We start from the raw sequence: 21,496 nt of genomic DNA, 5'->3' as shown, positions 1-21,496 counted from the left end.
GGTCTGGCGCTCAGGAGCCGGCCTGCTAACACGCTTCTTTCGGTGAGCTCTTACGCTGCGTTGAGCTCCGTTCTGTCTCCAGATGCTCTCCACACAGCACTCGAACATGCTGTGCTGCAATTAGTCTAGCAGGTGCCCAGCACTGCAGTTTATTATTAGCTGTCCTTAATACCGTGCTGCAGATGCACATGATGCTTTAGACTGAGATTCCTTGCCCCAAGCACCCGTTTGCCTTTTGTTCCTGAAACCTCTATTCCCTAGCAACTCGGTGCCTCACAGGGCTTTCTTCTCCACCCCATGTGTATTCTGACAGATAATTAACCTTTCAGCAGCTTGATTAACCAGGAGCTGCACCCTACCCTTCCTGGTAAAGCAGGAGCTTCCCTAGAAAACCACACTTTTCTCTCCTCCCACCTTGATTCTTTAAAAAAAATTAAATCCACGAACAGATTCTTTGTCGTGTGACCTTTGTGTGTGTGTTGGTCCTGTGTAGCTTGTGAAGGAAGCCCAACATCTGGCTTGTAATTTTGAAAAGCTTGCAAAAAAAAAATCACCTATAGCCTAGGTAAAACTGACTCTTTTTTCTCAGAACTGTAGATACATTTTACTGTTAAATGCTTAAAAGGAAGTCTGCAGTCTTTTTTTTTTTTTTTTTTTTTCCCGTCTTGAGTGGGGGGATACTTCTTTAAGATAAAAGAAAAAGTTTCACTCAATGCATAGATTATATTGTGATTCACTTTGAGTATAAGTACAAGGAGATTTGGCCCAAGATGAAAGGGAATAAAAGGAGTAAAATCTGTATCTATTTGAATGGTCATATGAGCAAAGAAGGAGGTACACATTTGTAGTGTTAGGATCAGCCAGGGAAATAAGGAACAGGGCTTAGCCTAAGGATGCTTCTGTAAAGCATCTAATCACAGCAGCCTGGACAGCCTTATGTTTTACTCTTTAAGTTGTATTTTTTCCTATCTGCATATTTTTCCTCTCTAAACATTCCAGGGTGGGATAACACCAATTTTTATAAGGCCCTTTATACATATGTTGAGCATAAAGCTTGCAACAGCTGTCTGTGTGCTGAGCTGCAGTCTCAGAGTACTGGTAGCCGCATAATTTTGGATTAATCTGATGAGAAAGCAACGGCCAGCCTAATTGCAGGCATAAGTGAAGGCAGGCTTTCTTTAGAAATTGTCTGGATTGTCAGATGAATCGGGTCCAAGCAGGTTCACAAAGCAGTCTGCAGAGGGAGGGCTAGCAGCTAGGAAGCGGCTGTTGTCTGGGTGCAGGTAATGGCTGGTAAAACCACAGTTCAAATGCAGTTGAGTTTCTGTTCTGCTTGTCGGTCCACTGGGGAGCCTTTGTTTTCTTCCCTTCAGCCAGTTTCTTGGTAACCATTTAAATACGGTGACATGTATTGCCACTGCCCTCTCTTTATTTTTGCTCGGCCAGGTAGCAATCAAGCAATGTGTTTGTATTTCAAAAGAAATCACTGTTGTCTTCCCTGAGTTGCGGCTGTATTTATCCTCCCACCCCTGTTGCTCCAAGCACCTGCATTATTCTGTCCATTCCAAGAGGGACGTAGAATTCCCTAGATTTAAGCAATAAGCACCTTTTAGTTTCTGTGCTTTCACAGGCGCTTGCAGACAGCTCCAGCCTGAAGAGCATCTCTTAACTATTCTGTGTCAATGAATGCACTGGTCCTGCTGTAGGCTGTTCTTTCACTACTTGAGTATTAAAATACCTCTGACTCAGAAAGGTAGTTTTCCAAGAACTTTACAGGAAAAATTATAGATAGATTCCTGTAGATTAGAACCTGTTAGGCCCTAGGTAGTAATTTTAAGGCACTTTGGGTTTACTGAAGAAGCTGGACTCTTTGAGGGCTGTTCCAAAACTAGGCCACGTGCATTGCTAGCACTCCTCTTTCTCTCTGCCTTCTGTGTTAGTAAAGCAATACAGACTCTCACCACCATTTAAGGTTGTCTCCAGGGCTTTAAAGCTCCCTGCAGCTGAGGCCTCTGTTTAGTGGCCGCCTCCTACCTCTTTCAGGGTCTCCGTCTGACAAATGAAGGGGGTGGGGAAATAAATAAAAATAAAAAAGCAATACATTCTTCCTTCCCTGATTCTTGAACAGAGATGAGAAGGTCTCTCTGTTCCCATGCGCCAGGAAATTTGGTGCACAGCTTGCTGGAGGCAGGCACACTAATAGTCTAGGCCTAAGACGTATCAAGTTGGGAATCTTAATTGCTAAGCACTTTTGAAATCCTTGCTGTAAACACTTCAGGGTTTTTCCTTTCAGGACGGGCGTCTGGCCAGTGGATTTCTATTCTGCACCTTCCCTTTAACATCAGGATCTTCAGCAGAGCTGTTAATGACAATGGTGTTGAGTGCTGGGCTGCTCCCAACTGTTATTTCTAGGATCAGCTGCCTGACTTTCCTGGTTCAGAAATCATAAGAAAAACAAACACTGTGGCAGGAAGTTGCTGCCCTCCAGCGCTGCAGCCTGGCTGTCAGACCCAATATTTCCAAAGTGTCACAGTAGATCCACCCATTCTGGTATGTGGGTCTGTTTGCACTGGCTTGCTCGTTCTGCTGTGCACTCCTTGATCAGACTTGTGTCTGGTTCTGCGCTCTTGTGGAGTTTATTCGCGCTTATGTGTTAATTCAGGGGTGAAGGATTTTTTTTTTCTTTCCATAACCCCATGGAATTATGAAGGACTGTATGTTTCGATGACCCCCATCTCATATGACAGGGATGAGCTGACAGAAGGACTTGTCCAGCCGAGAGCCTCTCCTTTGCCTGTGTCTGAGCGAGAGGAGGGAAGGAGGGCAGTACAGAGTGAGTCATAGGCTGGATGAATTGTTCTGGCAGGGCCTGACCCTGATGTATTCAGATGTATCCAGGCATAGCTGAGTGAAATGAAATGGTCTGAAGTTCTGTAATGATCTTTGCCTAAATTAGGGTGTGTTTTTTTTCAGTGGAAGTCTGATATTTAAGTCCCTTCTGTTTCTTTACTCTATCCAAGGTTTATTCCCCTCCTGCACTCCGAGTTTTAAGGTTAGGTGGCCATGTAGGTGCTGCCTTGTCCTCCCACAAAAAAGGAAACCTGCATGTGGGCTACATCCCAGGCAAATCAGATGTACCCTGGAGCTGTTCACCGTGGAGTTCAGTAAAGAGTAGCAACTCCCAGAGTGTTTTGGAAATGTATTGTGAGGAGTGTGAAGGCCTTAGGAGATTTCCAAGGGTTGCTTAGGATTTCTGTCCCTGCCCCCCTGAAGTGAAACGGTATTTCTCATTAAGGTGGAAGAAATCCTTTTTACCCTCCCAGATAGTGAGCACTAGTTCATTTTGTTAGTTCTAAGATAAAAGAAGCCACTTAGACACTTCTTTTTCTCAGCTCTGAGGAGTAAATAGCGAAGTGCGGCCGTTTACAGTAGTTCCTCTTTCAGGATGACTTCCAAGCGTTTTGCTGATGTGATGCCATGGGAGTGGGGCAACCTGAGTTGAAGACTGAACATGCAAGAAGGTCGGAAGCTTCAGTGGGCTAAAGTAGGAAGGGAGACTTGGCATCCATCGAGGTCAGACAGCAGTAGGCGATAGTCTGAAGAAAGAGGCAAGTAGGAACAGCAAAAACATGTGGAGCGCTCTCAGCAATGGCAATCTTATGCATCAAAGCAAATGATAGCTTTAGATGATGAGTTTGGAGCAGGCTCAGTAGGGACTGTCTAGCACCCAGTGCAATGGGTTTGCATTGCACAACTAGAATACAAACAATTGCAGTGAAAACATTAACATCAAACTGGTGGCAGCACAGCTCGGCGGAGTTCAGATTTGGTAAAGAAGATCTAGCCCGGATCGCAGAGTGTGGATGTGTAACTGCTTTCTGTGGCACGGTCCTGGCTGGGACTTCTGAGCAGTAGTGCCCGTTCGAGAGCAGCCTGACAAGGGACAACTGGCAACGTGGTCAAGGGTTTGTCCACCCAACAGGAACGAAGTGTGGCCAGCAGCCATGTTATACCACCCGGCCTGCAACTACCCTGCAGAAGAGAGGTCCCTCATTGTGTCTAGGGGCCAGTCACCAAGAAGGGGTGATTTGTGATGCTGAGGAGAGCGGAGGGGAAAGGACTGTGGCCAGTGTGATAAGTGCGTAAGAATGATCATAAGCTGGGCCCTTTTGGATAATTGATTAATTACTCTCATTTTATTAAGCAATGTATTAAGTAGGGTTCAGTGCACTAAAACCTCATTAACTAGGGCAATCAGGGACAAGCACAACGAGCACATGCAATTTGAGTTTCACCGGGGTTGCAAAACACCCTCACGTACACACAAAACCCCTTTGAAGTCCCAAGTCAACCTGGAAGAGCAGCACAGCTAAACTGCTCCACCTAGTACTGTATGTCTGGCAGAAGGCCTTTGCTGTCAGGACCCTGTCTTTAGAAGGTAGTGGGGCTTTTGCTTTGACATCTTTATCATCAAAACTAAATGCTGCTTGTAAACTGCTTTAAAACGGCAGTGAAAGGAAGGAGCTGTGTGTGTGAGGAGAGCTGTGGGAAGAGCTCAGAGGCCTCTCAGCAGCTGAGTGATGTAGCCTGCATTGTTTGTATGAAGGAGCAGCTTAGTTGTTGGGAGGAATGTAGCAAACGGGCACAAGTCCGTAGTCTCTGCCTGGCTTGGAGTAAAGTGCTGCCGAACTGAAGTGGTGTTGGAGATTCTGACAGAGGCTGGGCAACGGGCGAGACTAGAGTTGAAGAACTCCCGAAGAAAGCCGCGCCAATGCACATCCTCCCAACGCTTTAGTGTACAACAGAGCACTGCCTGATGCACCCAGAAACCGAAATGGGAGCTGGATCTTAAGTCCTCTTGGGAAATCTTTGGCTGTATTGTCAGTAATTGGGTTGGCAGTCTGTTGTCAACCTTGAATATTTTGCGGAGATTGGGACCACTCTTGTTATCATAATGGAACTCATAACGAAAATGTAGTTTACTTTAGTGTGCACTGTGGCTCGGTGGACCATTTACTGTGGCCTCATAGATGTTCGTGCTTTGTAGTTGGAGAACCATTGACTTAATGCGGTGCTGAAAGGTAATTTTGCTGTTACGGTGATGGATGCAGCACAGTAACAAGGGTAGAAAACAGTGTCTATTTATAGGCCTCTCATCAGGATATATGAACTATAGAATGAAATATTTTCTAAGTGATGATCTGAAGAATCACGTGAGAACTGCTGACAGTTTGGACTATCGCCTGTGAGGTACAGAGAAGCAGGAAAGATGGATACAGCAGTTACGATGAAGGCAAAGTCAGCTGACAAATTGGCTGTTTCCTTTTTCCCACTCAGTTAAGGGTGACAAATAGTTTAATTTATGTTACTTCCTTACATTAAACTACAGCATGGCCAACTGCCTGGAGATTACAGTCTATGGATCTTGCAGATCACATTTATTTTAATGTGTCTTCTTTTTGAAGGTTCATAGTGAATTTTGCTTTCGGTTCTAGTCTGTTAGGTCCCTGAAATGCAGTGTTTGCAAGAAACATAGCTGAAAGGACTACAGTGTAATTAAAATTCCTTGTCCTTTTTCCTTTCTGGCACTCCTGTGTGTAGGGTGGATTGTTTCTGTCTGGAAGATCTAATTAAGCTTGCAATGCTGAAAAAGACAGTAAAGAGTTAGAGGTGGCCTTTTCAATTCAATATAGATGGAGCATGAGAGCTGCATGATATCTTATTTATTTCATGTTCTTATATAATTTGCACATGGTGTGACAATTTGAAATACCATAAACATAGATAGGAATGATTGTTTAACAGGATCCCATTGATTTACAGTGCTGGGAATGTGGCCTGTACTTTCCAAAAATGGGATTAACTGAATCTAACTTGCTCTCTATGCAGAAGAATGCAGAGACCTTTCTCAGTATGTATTAACATTTCAGTGGGCTCTGAATCGATTCTCCCAGCCAGTGCTAAAAAATAAAATGAGATGTTATTTTTTTGCTGTGTAATGGTGGATAGAGAAAATAGCTAGCTTCTAGGAACAGGAGAATAGTTAACAAACAGTAAGTATTGTTTTCATTGGATTGAGCTTCACTTTCTTCTTTAGACTTATCCATTGACACATCAAGGTTTTCTGAATATATCTGTTTGTCAAACTGATTAATCTCTCTGAAAACTTTCATCTGTGCTATGTTGATGAGTGTTCAGCACTCTTAATCCAAGCTGGTTTGAGTGCATAAGCCAAATACATGCCCCCACCCCTTGCCTAGGACCCGTGTGTACCCTTCAGCTCTGACTTAGATGCCTTTTGGAGTAGGTTGAAATAATGCATAGGCCTACAGGCAGCTCTTCTCGACAGAACAAAAATCACGTGTCAGCAGTTACCTGTTGAGGAAGAGGAGGCTGCTCACAGCGGGGGAGGCTGATGTTGTGGATCTGGTGCCGGGTGAGGACTGAGCAGATGTGGTTTCAAAACAGGCTCGGGTGAGGGGGACAGGCTGCACAAAGTGACTGAGTGTGTGCCCCTGCTGAGGATCTTGAAGTGGCGGCTGCAGCCGTGTTGCCTCCTGCCTTTGTCTTTCACTTCGCAAACTTTGCAGACCCATCTGCTGCGCTCTTTAGAAATCCTGCCTCGGAGCTTCCATTCTTCCTCCGTAAAATGGGCATAACGGGATTTCTTTCCTCCCTTTCCATCGTTGGACTGCGAAGCTTTGGGCTTTGGGCGGCAGGGACTGCCGAGGACTTTAGGGGCACACAGCACCAGTGATGCCCCAGTTTCTGTTCTGTCTCGTCGCCACCGCTAATTGACAGCGGAGTGAGTGCCAGCTCCTCAGGACGTAGGCTGAGAGTATTTTGCTGTGAAACCTACTTGCATAGTCTTTGTGGCTGAACTAGTACTGTGGCGTGTCTTCTGCTGGTCTTGTTATTTCTCACTGACCTTGTGATTTATACATGACCTCGTGAATGATGCACATCCACGCTAATTTCCCTCAGGTATTTTATTTGTTTAATTTATTCATTCAAGTCCAGCTTTCTGCTGCGCTGCCTGAGAGCAGAAATCTCTCAGTAATACAAAAAACAGGACAAAACCAAGGCGAAGGTAGATCTCGACAGAGCTTGCAAAGGCCTAGGCTTGATGATTGGTAACCAAGGCAACGAGGCCTCTTTTGAAATAAGCGCTTGCTGCAGCCCCCCATTTTGTGCGAAGAACTGGTCAGCATTAAAAATTAGAGAAGACAAGGTAAGATCTATTAGGCAAACAAAGCTGTCAGGCAGTCAGGAGCGCCTGCCGTCTAGCTGACTACATTAAAGCAGGCACCACGTGGGGACGGATGTTCACTGCTGGTTTGATCATTGCCTTGTGAGTGGCCGGAGAGACTGGTGCTGCTGGTCAAGAAATGAAAATATAGATTGCAAGGAAAAGTTTTTACGTAAAAGTGGCTGCAGTGCGCCCTGTGAGTCTGTGGCAGAACTCAGACTGCAACTGTTGTAACAGAGGGTGCAAATATAGCCCAAAGCCTTCACTGAATTGGAAAATTCCTGCAGGTCTGTCTTTAATTGCTCGATTTGACATGGGGATAAATGGGAGGGAGACACAAGTGACCGTTTTAAGCCACTTTTGTGCTCCCATCATCTGTTAAAAGTCCCGGGGGTTAACAGGTATTATGGCTGCTTTAATTTACATTCATAATGTGATGTTCTTCTGCTGATAGTCTCTTTCTTTTCACTTAATGGCCCTTCAACATGCCCTGCCTCTCTCCTGGTCAATATTTCAGTTGTGATTTTAGGTCATTAGAAAATGATCTGTGGTGTAGGGAGAGGATCTTGTGTGGATGCATCTGAACCAGACCTCTGTCGTGTGGTTGCTTGCAATTGCAGGGGGCTGGTCTCTGCCCAGTCAGCCCTTCTGATCCAGTATTCCCCAGGGCTTTTCCGTGTTTGTGTCTGGGCAGTTGGATCTGCCAAGAGATGAGCTTAGTTTTGCCTCAGCTCGTATGGAAACTTTGATCCCTAGAGCTGAACCAACAATATCGTGTTCCTTTCAGATGAGCCACATCCAGGACCCATGTGCTGCTTAAGCCTTAGCAGTGCCCAATGCTGTTGTAGGGGTTAAGTCAGTCACTGAGTCCAGCTGTGCAGGTAATCTGACGGCAAGGTTCGAATCTGCTCCTGAACATCTGTGCTGCAGAATCCCTTGCAGTGCCCTTGTCACGCTGCTGGCCAGTGTGATCACACCCATCCACCAGCAGAACTTCAACGTGTTGGAAATGGGCAAATCTGTTCCAAAGCGAAATGCCTGATAAGCTGTCTGAACAAAGGCGTTAGTGGAGGGGCCTGTAGCCACAGATGTTTTTACCACCCAGTGCTTTTCATCATATAAAGTGAGCCCAGCCTCTTCATCGTGCAGCTGTGGGTTACTTTTTGGCTGCTTCAGCACCTGGAGAGCAAGTGGGTGGATGCTTGTCTTTTGTTTTCATCTGGGCCTCGTTTCAGTGTTGTTTAAGCTGTTGAAGCTAATATTCAGTGATCTACAATAAGAGTTAGAGAGAGGGGGGGTGTACTGGTGAACCTGGATCTGATCTGCGTTTGGCAGCCCCGAAGGACGAAGGGAAGCAGAGCCCTGCGTTTCTTGGAGCTCTCCCTGCCCTCTGAAGAGCACCCATTCTGCATTCTGTTGCCATTGCTATAGTAACTTTCTGCCTCCTGATTTTGTTATGAATGGCAATGGGAAAAGCCTCCATGCAGGCTCCAGCTGATACCCTGCTGTTTCAAACATCCTCAAGGCTTGCTTTCATTTTTAACCCGTGCCTGGATGGTGCTTTTTAGCTGGGGGTTCCTTTGTGAGCCTGTGTTTCCTTCCTTTTGTCTCTGTGCATTCACCAACACACCATATGTCCGTTGTACACAAAGAGGAGAAATTTGGAGCAAGCAGCTTTATCCAGGGAAGGGTCTGGATCTTTGGAGGAGGGAGTGCTGGGCGTTTTTTGGGAGGTGGCAGTTTATAGTGGTGTTTTTGCAAGATGAACTATTGCCAGTGGGGTTCAGCAGCTACTGCTGCTGGGCTCTGAAGGGTGACTTTGTCTTCCTTTATCAGGATCCAGGCATCCCCTCTCCAGACACAATGCAGCTCTTTTCCTTCTGCCAGCACGCTCACCCTCTGGGACTTGCTGCTACCATGGAAAACAGCATAAAGCACGGGTGCATCTATTCTTTAACCAGTTGTGAGCAGCAGGTCAATGTTATCGCTGCCATTTAACAAATGTGTAGGTGGGTCCCACAGAAGGAAGCGGTTTGCTGCAGTCAAAAGCATGAACGTACTGGGGAAAGAGCTCGGGAATTTGGGGGTGCTGGCACATTAACAGTTTTTGTTTAGAACAGTACCGAAATGACATGACCTTGACAATGTGCTCGAGGCTATACAGATCCAGGTAGCTACCAAAAAAAGGATGGTGGAGGAGAGTCACAGATGAGAGAGAGACTGAATTGTCTGCAGTGAGGAGACAAGTTTCCAGAGTTCCTTGTGTTCTCAGGCAGGAATCAAACCCAGCTTTCCAACTTAATTATTGTTCCTAGCGATAGCGGTAACCATTTCCTCCCAGCACCCTGCAATTTGTCCTCAGTTAGAGCATCTTTTCTGCATGACTAAAAAGTCTATCCCCCCTATGCTGCCTAAGGTGCTGTTGAAACCTTTTTCAAGATTTGCCTTGACTTGAATCTTGCTGCTGCTTGTTCTAGGGTGTGAATATGTTTTAGATTTCCAGAATCTGTCCTACCTTGAATAGAGGGAGATTGATCCTTTGAAAAATGAGGTACTTTAAAATCCTGCTCCTCTGAACTGGACTTCCATGGATTTTCAGATGGTGGGTACGCTGTTTGTGCTAAGTTGTGCCCACGTTTGTATTAGAAAATAACTGCTTACTTTAACGCTAGCATTTCTCAAACCTGATTTTTGAGATGCCGGTTAGTTAGTGCAGTAGACCGCTGAAGTAATTTCATTTTGTTACTGTGGTTTTTTTTTTTGTTCTTTAATCCCACATCTGAAATAATTTTCTGCTCACTAAAGAGTTAATTAATCTATCGTCTTTGCAGATAATTAGTATTATTGTCACAGGTGAACGAAGTGACAGGCCGAAGGTCACAAAGTGAGTCCGTTGCGGAGCCAAGTGGGGAGCCTGAGTTTTCATTCCCCCTCTGGTACAGCAGACAACTAACACCGCTGCTTCTCTTGACAGGTTTTGGGATGCAGTGTAGAGCAGAGAAGTTAAGCGTGCTGAAGTAGGCTGGTTTGCTTGTAAAAACTCACTCAAGTCTGTGTATTTATTTCACTGCGGTACCTCGCCAAAGAAGCCTCCTGATTACAGTCCTCTGCCGAAGTCTTACATTTGCACACATTAGCAAAGCAAACAAGAAACTGTAGAGCAGCCAATGCATATTTCCCACTGTAATGCTAATTTGATGACTTCTGTTTGTGGAAGAAAATGGTGAGTAATCTGAGGGAGATTGATTGTTTATTTTTCCTCTGTCAGACAAAAAACTGATCCAGATTAAAAACTAATTGGGCACTATTGGACCTGGGGGGAATTCTGCCACATTCTGGGGCTCAGACTTAAAGTGTGGAGCATTGAATTCTGCAAAACACCTGAATGGTAACTTAAATCTCAGTGGGAGAATTGCTCTGCCAGTACTGCTGAGGGTATCAGATGTTTCTGAATCTGGGCTGGCTGTTGCAAGGAGATGCACAGATCAGTCAGGAGATGTAGGTGTGATCCGTTTTCTTTTGCATATCAGTATCAGTATTGAAGCTGCTGAAGAGAAATGTGTTTCTTCCTTAGAGCATTGTTGTCAGAGTTAGATACTGAAGCCATGCCCGTCACTTGGAAATGATTTTACACTTGCAGTGGGGCAGTGTTGGCAGCGCTGGGATCCCTGCGGCATTCCCTGCCTCTGCGTGTCTTCCAGATGTCAGCTCCACTAAACTGGCTTGGGTCTGGGCACTGTCCATGCTAGAGAGTGGTAGTGGTTACAGCGCAAGCCCTTTGTGAATGTTCTTGAATGTGTGAAGGGAATATCAAACCTATCTATTGGGCCATGCTTAAAATGGATTTGAACACTTCATCAAATGTTTGAGAGAGAATTTCTTTCTTTTTAAAGGGTTAAAATATTCATGCTGGTTCTTGAAAAACTGCAGTTCTTCATTTTGAAGTCAGAATGCAAACATTTCCTTTGATGCTACTAAAAGTACAACTCAGCCTTAAAAAAAACCTCTTTAGCCCCCAATTGAGATGGTTTATATCAGATGGAAGGCAGGTCAGTCTGAAATGTTACATTTTGATTCACTGAAGTTTGTTTAACAAATCGTTTCATGTTGACCTTGGATCATTAATACAAACTCCCAGCATACAAGGGGAGGAAAGGCTGTTTTGCACAGGGTATAACACAGAGCCTGACCTCTTGGTACTGCTCTTCTGGAAGAGTTAGTAATATCCTGCAGGTTCACTGCATTACAGCGGGCTCTTGGGATGATTTTAAAGAAATATTTCCACATATACAGCCCGTATTGGAGTGTATACAACCTGTAGTCCTTTTGAAACACCAGTACCAAATTTATGTGGGTGTCAAAGCAGCACCTTAGATGCTCCCATCCTGCCTTGCTGTTTAAAAGAGTATGCGTTTCCCTGGTGGGGGAGACAGTCGCTCTGTCTGTCACTCCTCATCCTGCCCAGGGAAGGTGGGGTGTGACACCGGCATATGTCTCTGGCTGTGCAGGGATACCCGGGCAGAGGAGGATGAGGGGTCTCCATGTGCTGGTGACACGTTGCTGTTCCTTTCAAAAGCAGCAGCTGGCAGCCCTCTGATTAGTATGCTGCAGATGGCAGCAAGATGCAAAGGGCCTCTCCCGTCCCCTCACCGGAGCACCCTCCATGCTGTCACCTCCCTCCCTAATTCAAGGGAACCCATTGCTGCTTGCTTGGGGTTTCCCGTTCTGACAGTCGCAGCTGCAAAGCAGTGAGCTGCATCTAGGGCTTTGGCAGGACGCCCCGAGCCTGCTCTGGTCCTTGGGAGCGCTGTGATCGGCAGGGGTGAGGGTTTTGTCGGGAGCGCCTTCTGCAAGGCTGTGGGGAGGAAAGGCATAGTCCATTCAGGAGTTAATTCTGTGGGTGATCTGGGAGGCACAGGGATTTATGAAATAAAAGCTTGTAATGCAGTTTAATAAGATTAGATTTATTTAATAAGTGCAACATGAGGATGTTGGTTCATGTTAGCAGCAACTGCAATGCCCCCAGACTTAATGGGTTCCACAAAGCAGCACAAAGAGGTCTGGTTTTTGCATTGCTGTTACTGGTTTTAGCCTTCTTACTACTACTATTATTCCTGGCTTTTGCCTGCTTCTGCCCCTGCCTAGAAAGGAGGGCTGAAAACTATTAGGGCAGAGTGAACAGAGCAGTGGTGGTGGCTGGGAGGATCCTCAAATAGGGCTGACTACAGACAAGAGCATTGACCAGTGTCTTGCTATTGCTCCACGTGACAGGTGGCTTCTGCGGTTTTAGGTGGGTCATTTGAATTTCTATGCCTCATTTCCCATGTGTACAGTGAGGCTAATAATGCTGCCTTTGTCCGTCCTGTCTATTGAAAATGTAATGAGATGAGACTTTCAAAAATGACAAATGATTTTCAGTGCCTCATATGGGTGCTCAGCTGAAGGCGTCTTCAGAAGTGACTGAATTCTCTCCTGCTGAGCAGTATGGCCTGGTGAGGTTTTCAAGCTATGTCAGTAAAATGAAGAAACTGAGCAGTACAGAGACAGCCCAGAGGAGGTTTCTGCTTGAAGCTTTTTCTTCTTAGCTTAACTTTTAAATTCAGCAACACCAATGCGTCTTAACAGTTAGCATTGGTTCTGCAGACATCCCACTTGGAGAGAAGAGAAACCTTTGTAAAAACAAGGAAGAAAAGTGAAGGTTTTCTTTTTCATGCTTTCCAAAATGTGGGGTTTGATGACTTGATTGGATTTTTGCTTTGAAGTTTGACTATTTGTCCTTCGCATTCTTATTTCTGCTGTTGAACCAAATCCAATTCAGCGTGCCCCTTGAAATGCTGGTCATCAAGAAAATCTTTGCTGGAGACCTCTGGAAAAGGCTGCATCTTTTGTGTGTGTTCGTGATATTATATAGCACACGACATGCTGCAATAGTAATATGGAGCATATGGGGAAACTTTAGTTCTATCTGTTTCACTTGAAAGTGTTGCACTACTTGGAAATCTCTTTGCTTTAGTTGGGTTATTCCCTGTTTTTGCAGTTGGAAATGGTATCAGCCTGGCACGGTGGCCCAGCTTAGCCATAATGTTCATTAGCTCTCCAGTGTAGTGATTCTCTCTTCTCTGTTGTTGTGTCTGTTTGGCATTTTCGTTGCAGAATGAAGCATGACAGCCTATTTACCTTCATCAATGGGCTTCCCCTTTCTCTCTTCTTGGGTTCACCAAATCAATCATTGTGTGTGTGTAAACATGAACAGTGTACTCAGAGCTGTATTCTAAATGCCTACCTGTGCAGACTGGGGTGGTGTGTTTAAAATAGGCCCTAACACCATCACCAAACACAGAGCCCACGGGGTGAAGCTGCTTAATGCAGCTTAAGGGTAAGATGCTTTCGTGCTATGAGCCGGCAGAGCTTTGATCCAGTGGTGTTCGTAAACAGAACCATCAGCATAAGTGACATCTTCGGGACTCCCCTGAGCATTTTTGTCCAGCATCCTTCTTTACCTGGGCCCTGGCTGTGCCCTCCCTCTCGTTGCTTTTAACTTGGATAGCTCGGATCTCTGCAGTGAGATGTCTTGAGTCTCTGATCCGGGAAAAATTGCTGTGCTTGTGGGACGTGCATGTGTGCATGCATGTGTGATGAATATTCCAAGCACAGTTCTGATCCAAGCGTGGATTACATCGCTGCCTGTGAGTGCATAAAACTGGCTTTGGTGTCCAAGGAAGCTGCCTCTGAGCCCATCATCCTATATTATGAGTGCAACGGAGCAGATGATGTCCCAGGATATGCTGTGGGATTAAGTGTTTCCATTCCAATAAATGGGGAGGCAGTTCCACTTAGTGGGAAGCGCTACAGGAATTGCCATGAAATAGCAGGGACAGGAGAGAGCAATTCTGGAGCAGTTGAAAGGGAAGGTGAGGCTGGACTGCATCTTTGACACGATAGCAGCCTGTTAAGCCAAGTAACATTTGTTTTATCATGAGCCTGGGAGTAAACTCTCATGTCAAGTTTACTGCTGACTTTTATTTTTAGTGCCATTGTGTCCTGTCTTAAAGGAAACCAGAGAGCTGCACTCAGAGTCAAATGAGTGAATCATTCATAGAGCAGGATATGCTTTATGACCCTTACTATTATTGTTGTCGTCATTATTTATTAACACAGTGCTTAGAAGGTGTGTGAAGCCATGTGCATCACGGCTCTGGCATGCTTGCAATGGAAAGATCTTACCTGGAGAGACAGAGAGCGGTCTAAGAGATCCCAGTGACAGGACAGAAACGGTAATATTCACCCATTCTTCTCCTTTGTTTTTTCACCGGAGCTCCCTGACTTGGAAGGTCTCTATTTTAAGCCATGTTGCAATAGTAGATGGACATTGTCCCTTTTTGGTCCTTCTGGGAAAATGCTCGCAAAATTGTAAATAATTTCCAGTCCACAAATCAATAGCTATTTCCTGTTGAGTCCCAATTCCATACAGATTTTAATGGTGATAAGCCAGTAGCTGTCATATTCTTAGAGAGGTGTTCAGAGGAAATGTTAATATTTAATGATGCCTTTTTGTGGTTAGATGGGTGAGTTCTCTTAATGACACTGTCTGGAAGAAGCATACCTCAATCCTTGGACATAATCAATCCTCAGAACTTATTGCTGGGGCTTCAAAATGTCACAGGGCATTTACAGACCTTAATGAAATCAGCAGTTTTGCTGGAACTTTTGTTTTAAATGTGGAACACTTCAGAGAGATTCCTATTGCTTCTCTCCGTTATTATCGTCCTGGGAATAGCTGAAGAATGTCCGATTTCAGAGCAGGCTGGTACCTTTCACATGCATTTATTTTATAAAGACTGAATTAGTAAGGAGAGATTTTGAAGGCAGTGGTGAGGCTCTCCACTCCCTCTAGAAGTCCACAGGAGTTGTGTGCCTAATTTCCATTTGTGCCTTTGGAAAATCCCCTTCTAATTGACTAAATATTTGTACTATCGGCTGTGGGCATGGTGGCACAATGTGGCTTTCAAACCATCTGTTTTCATGGACTAAAACCGACTGGCAACAAACCTTGATTGGCAGAAATTCACCAGGGCTGGTTTACATTAGTTGAGGTTGCTGAGGACAAAGCCATAAAGGAAGAGAGGCATAGGATAAGCAGAAATAAAAAGGACCATGGAAATAAATGAGCTTTGTTTCAGCATTTGAATGGACTTTACTCATTTATCAAAAGACTTTCTTCTGGTCTTTAATGTTTCTGAAATAATGTGTCTCGTCTTTGAGTGCTCAACGCCAAGAAAAGCTGTCAACCACTCCAGCAATTATCATATCCCAAAGGGAAGCTGGTTAATGATTTCTGTGTAGACAACTTGGTCTTTCAGTTTTTGTGCTATGCCAGAACAATTCCAACCCAATGAAGCATTTTAGGATTTGGTTTGATTCTTAATATTCCAGGAATATTCTGGAAACATAGTTATTCACTGCCACCTCTTGATACTGAGCCTGCACTTTGGAAAATGAAAATTACAGGGTCAGATGCAGGAATTGGCAGTTGGTAAGGCAAGAAGCAGAGAGAGGAAAGATGGCTTTCCTAGCTTGTGGTCAGGCAGGGAAACTCACAGGCTCTTGCTGTGGCACATGCAACAAGTTGGACTTTTAAGGGCTGCATCAGTTTGTAAGCAGTGATGGCTGCAGAGGTTGGCACAGGCTATCTCGGCCTTGCTCTGAGCATCCTTGAAACTTGGTTGTGGATTTATGTTCAGGCTTTGTTCAGCTTCTCTTTGAAAGTCACTTGCTAGTGTATGTAAGAGTGGTCGTTGGATCTCTGCTTTTAGCCCCATGCTCCCAGGCATCATGAAGATTTTCCTGTACATTCAGTAAAAGCAGTAGCTAACTTCAGCATGGAGTCTCCTTTTGCTGGACCCAGCTGAAACCACGGCATCATCTTGATGTAATTCTGAGGACAAAACTGTATTCTTAAATTGTGACTCGATGAAACTTAATTGAAGGACTGTCATTGACTTGAAAATGTGTTGTAGTATTTCACTTGAATTTGCTCCTGACTGTCAGCTGTGCTTCAGCTGGCATAAGCCCGTGTTTTGGCGCATACACCTACTTGTATGGATAGCTGCAGCTTCCTCTGGGAAGGTTTTGACCTGTGCTCCTTGGGGCTGCTGTTCGGATGTTGGAGGCATTGAGCTCGGTGCCTCTGCAGCCAGGGACAGGTAAATCTCCCCTGTGCAGGATGCCTCGACTGTTGTGTTCGTGGTTATCTGCCAGATACCTGTACGGATGTCTAGCTGCCTTGAAAACCCTGGCCCTGGCTTAGGGGCCCTGTCCTACGGGGGTCCTGGCTAGAGTTCTGTAAGCCGTACCTTAGGATGGCATGGTGGCTTGTACCAGTCTCTTTCTTTGCTCATTTTTACTGGGGAATGTAGGTTTTGTGGAGTTCTGCTTTTGCAAATATCCAAATTTCAATGGGATCCTGCCTTGCATGATAAATTTTGCACCCACTGGAAGCATTAATAATTAATTATTTGCAATAGGAAGAGCCCCAGATTTGGAAATAGTTGCTGTCACTTATTTTAATAATGGCAATTTAATGGCAGAATATTCTGCTGTAATATCTGGCTGGGTTCTTAATCTTTAAATAATGAAGAAAATTCTGGATTTGCAGAAATAGTCTCACTGAAGGACGGTAGGCAAATAAAGCAACATAGGGCTTAGATTGCATTGTTTCTAATTCAAGTCAGGGTTGGTTGTTCAGCCTTACCCTGCACGTGTAAGTAACGATGGCAGTGAAATGTAATAAAACATCACTCATCATTTTATGCATGAGAAGTAAGTTGGCGTGTCTTGGCCAGACAGAATAGGAGATCAGAAATCACTAGAGCCACTGATGCAGCGCAGGTTAGTGAAGCAGTTCTATGCTCCCGAGTTTTTCTAGGCAGGCCACAGATACCAGAGCCCTGTGGCACGGAGGGAGTACTAGTATGTAAGTAGAGACACCTAATTTTCCACTTGTTTGGTGAGGAGCCTGCCTACTTGATATCTTTGTGCTCACATTTCCCTCTCTATATAATTTTTTTTTTTTTTTTTTTTTTTTTTTTTTTGGCAAAAGGATCTTCGTGAAATCCTCGTGCTCTTCATGCAATCCTTTTTCTTGTCTTTGCCAGGGCAAATCCCCAGGCAGGGATTGTCTTTTGTCATGTGGTACTGCAGTGCTGAAGGTAGTGAGTACTTATGTCACTTCGGACTTTTGTGCACCAGCATAAAAGAATCTTAAATTAAGTGAGTTCTGCCACCGCTTTCCTCTGCAGTTTCAGGCAGGCTGTGCAAGCGCTCTATTCATCATTTTCCTTTTTTGTTGTGTTGAGATACTACTAGAACTCACTCACCCTGAAGTGTCCAGAGTGTTGTGATGTTAAAACCTGATGTTGTGATTCCCCTCAGTTTCCCTGGTTTGTTCCTTTTATTGTACGGTGTGTGGATAATATTAACTGATAAAATTAACTAATTTTTCACTTATTGCTAAATAGTTTTCTGCAAATAAGTGTTCAAGTTAGTTATTCTACTCTGCATACCTGTATCGCTGGGATATGTCAAGAACCAGTTAATACTCATTGCAGGATCGGAGTATGAAGTCTGCTGCACGGAGGCTGAAGGCTATGGGTGTAACTCCAACAGGCCTGACTTGTTTCTCAGGTCGTGTTTATGTCACTATTTGGTGTTATCTGAGGAACTTTTCCTATTGATGCTGGGTTTAGGTGTTTGTGTCATTTTCAAAGTAATTTGTGTGGTTCAGAGTGAAAATAGATGCCCTATGGGATTATTAAGCACACATGGATTATCAGCGTCTGGTGATTTTTCAGCAAAATTTGGTTATTTCTACGCTTAGAGCATGGGCTTGTCCATTGCTGGTTTAATATATTACCACTCAGGAGTTGTGCCATGCTAACTAGCTGTAAACAAACTCAAACTGAAATGTGAGTTGTATCAGCCTATACTCTTTTTATGATAACAAAGTTGGTGAGGAATTGGGTGCATCTGGCTGGGAATTCTGGGATCTTAAAGACGACCTGTGTGTCAGACACTATAGAGGCTCAATGGGACTCACGTAGGCAATAAGTTTCTATGGCTGGTCCCAAAGTCAGAGTGATTTGGGGGGGGTCTAAGTTCCCAGTGCATTGGCTGGTTGAGCTTTACTCATGATAGCAGTCTTGCTGAAGGAAAAGGAATATCCTAGGAATAAAGCTGTGGAGTCATATAGGTGTGTCCAAAATGTTTCAGTTCAAGTATAACAAAAAGAATGAGTAGAATTTGTTACAACTGGACATTTCTCAGGATCTGATACTTGAGTTTCACACGTTGGAATAAACACTTTTGAAAATACCTCAGTATTTTTCAGTGTCCGTAAGAGGACCATAAAGACAGAGTACTTTACAAACACTCTGTGAAATACGCAAAAAGGAGAATACAGTCAGAGGAGGACACCTTTTAGTAGTTCAGTGGTTATTTTGGAGTCCCTGAGTTTCCACGTGGGTGACTGAAATCATCTTTGGTTTGGTATGTGAGGTCAATCAGAGAAGTCAACAGATCAGCCTGGGGTAAGGTGTCTTTGGTAGACTTCCCATGAGCACAAGTGGAGCTGAACACAAAATAACTGAGACACTGCTGAGTGTCCTCCAGTGTGTGTGGAAAGGGGAAATACTTGGAGATGGCTGTTCAATATAAGATTGTTGTCCATGTTTTGAGGGTTTATTGGAAAAGAGAGTCAGATCTGGGTGGTAGGAAGCCTCAGCTTTTGGCAGTGACCTTTATCAGGTCTGAAACACGTGGAAGTTGTAGTCTTGCCTGCAGGATTTCATTCTTGTCTCAGTCCCTGCACAGCCTCTAGGCTAGCTCACTGGCAGATCATTCTCTTTCCATGCCTCCACAGAGGCCTGCGTCCGTGGCCATCTGAGCATCTTCCAAGGATGTGCCAAGTGATGAATGAGCTTTATTTAAGGCTATCCCTGAAAGCCACTGCGTACATTTCAGCAAACTGCAGAACGTGTCAACACGGTCGCTTCAAGGCTTTCAGCTTGCTGGAGCCTCTGTCAGCACTCTCTGCAGCTTCTGTGGACTGCCTGATCAGCAATGCTATGACTATTAATATTTATAAACCTTAAATAATACAGGACTTCAGTATACCTGAGAGACCATATGTTGGCCTCCAATCCCCGACAAAGCACCTGAGATCAGTGTGGCTACAACCCTGGCTGATCCACTGTTAAGGGTCCCAGAAGGGGAAGGAGGTGGAGCTTTTCCCCTGGAGGGCCTCTGTCTTTGGATTTCTCTCTCCTTCATTAGTTTCCAGAGCACATCATCTTCATCCTTCAGGGCCAAGCTCCAGGCTTATTTCTTTCCTTTTAGTCTGGAGTCTTTTATCACTGTATGTGCATTTATTACAGGGCTTCACTTGGTTGTGACCATGGTTTTGGATTTTCTTCCACCTTTTAGTAAAAATATGTTGATTTGGGTGTGGTTTGCAGGGAGAGAGGACTCCGAGATTTTTATTTATTTAATTTTTGCTTTTGGTGTTGTTTTTTTGGCCTGACTCTTATGAAGGTGTTTGGGAACCATTTGGACACAGATGCCTCTAAATTAACATTTAATGTATGCATGTGCAAAGATGCATATCAATGAATAATGCATAGCAATAAACAGCTTGGTGATTGGGTTTGGTTCAGAGCGATATTGCATATGGATTAGCCTTAAGGACCCAGATCAGCGGTGTTAATAGCAAGTATCAGGTGGATACAGCCAAGCTAAACCCATTGTCTGCTCCACCGCTTACCTTTGTGATAAAAATGTCTCTGCTCCCGCGTACGCCGCCTCGGCCGGACTCGCAGAGCCATTCGGTGCGCTCTGCTGAAACAAGCCCTTCAGAAACGACTGAGGCAAGCAGCCCTCCCTCCGCATTGCCAGCCACCGGGGCGGTTTATTTGGGTACAAACCCGAGAGAATAAGTTAAAAAAAAAAAAAAAAAAAAAAAGCATCCCTGACACAAGCGGCTGTACCAGCCACGAGGAGCAGGAGGGTGGGTTAGAGCCCAGCGGCTCATCCAAGGCTCTGCGTGGCGGAGAGGGGGCTAGGGGTGGGGGGTGGGGGAGTGGGGCGAGTGCCTGGACGTGGCTGCGAGCCCCCCAGCGCTGGCTCCGAGCCCACCCGGGGTCCAGCTGTCCCCCTCGGAGGGGGCCGGGCGGCGGGTGGTGCTGAAGGGACAGCGCCGGGGGCCCGGCTCGGCCCGGGGGGGGCCCGGCTCGGCTCGGCCCGGGGTGGGGGGGGAGGGGGGCTCGCCCCGGGCCCTGCTCCTCTGCCCCCCCGCTCGCCGCCGCCTCGCCCCCGTCTCCCGGCGCAGGGTGGCTGTCGGCAGGGGCAGGAGCGGGGAGGCGAGGGGGCCGCGGCTGTGTCTCCTCCTCTAGAAACCTGCGTTCAGCCGGAGCCGCCTTCGGCTGCCTCCCCTGATCGCCCGCAGGGAGGGACTGGGGGCTGCTGGCATTGCAGAGGCTTAATTGACTTGCAAGGTCACTAATTTCGGCTCCTGGAGGTAAGTCCTGGTTGACGGCTCATTTTCCGTTCTCCCTCGGTTCCCTCACCCCTCTCCCATCTGTGTCTCTCTCTCATTCTCTCTCCAGTGCCATCAATCAACCCTTGCACCCCCTGAAGAGGGTCTACCCGAGTCACGGCACCAGCGATGCCCCAAAACCCAGAAAGATGAGTCAGCGTTCTGCCTCCCACTAACCCAACCGCGATCGCCTCTGCTCCCCGCCCTCCGGCTCCGCTGCTTTGAGAAAAGTGAGGAACAATGGGATTCCCGGAGCACTCCCTGGCTCCACCATTGCGGGGCTGGGGGAGGAAGGGGAAAGGGTGGGGGGAGGAAGGAAGAGATCCTTTCTCCCCTGCCTTGGGAACACGCCTCCAGAGCAGCCGGAGGTGCGGGGGGTGCCTGGTCCCCATCAACCTCTGTGCAACTTGTAGCAGTCGCAGCACGCTGGGGAAGGGGAGGGGGGAAAGGGTGTGTGTGATGGGGGCTGTTGCTCCAACCTGATCGAGTCCATTTGCCAATTCACCAGTCGCATCACTTCCGGATCAGTCCTCAGTTTCTGCTGCAGAGTGAGGAGATTTTTTTTTTTTTTTTTTTTTTCTCCCCCCCCCCCCCCCCTCTCTCTCCTTTTCCCTCCCTCCCCATCTGGATTCTGGGAACTTGAAACCTCCTCCCTTGAT

This window comes from Leptosomus discolor, chromosome 23 (assembly GCF_034619465.1).
Source record: "Leptosomus discolor isolate bLepDis1 chromosome 23, bLepDis1.hap2, whole genome shotgun sequence".
In the NCBI taxonomy this organism is placed as follows: Eukaryota; Metazoa; Chordata; class Aves; order Leptosomiformes; family Leptosomidae; genus Leptosomus; species Leptosomus discolor.
The sequence above is the reverse complement of the archived record's forward strand: the minus strand, read 5'-3'. Positions refer to the sequence as shown.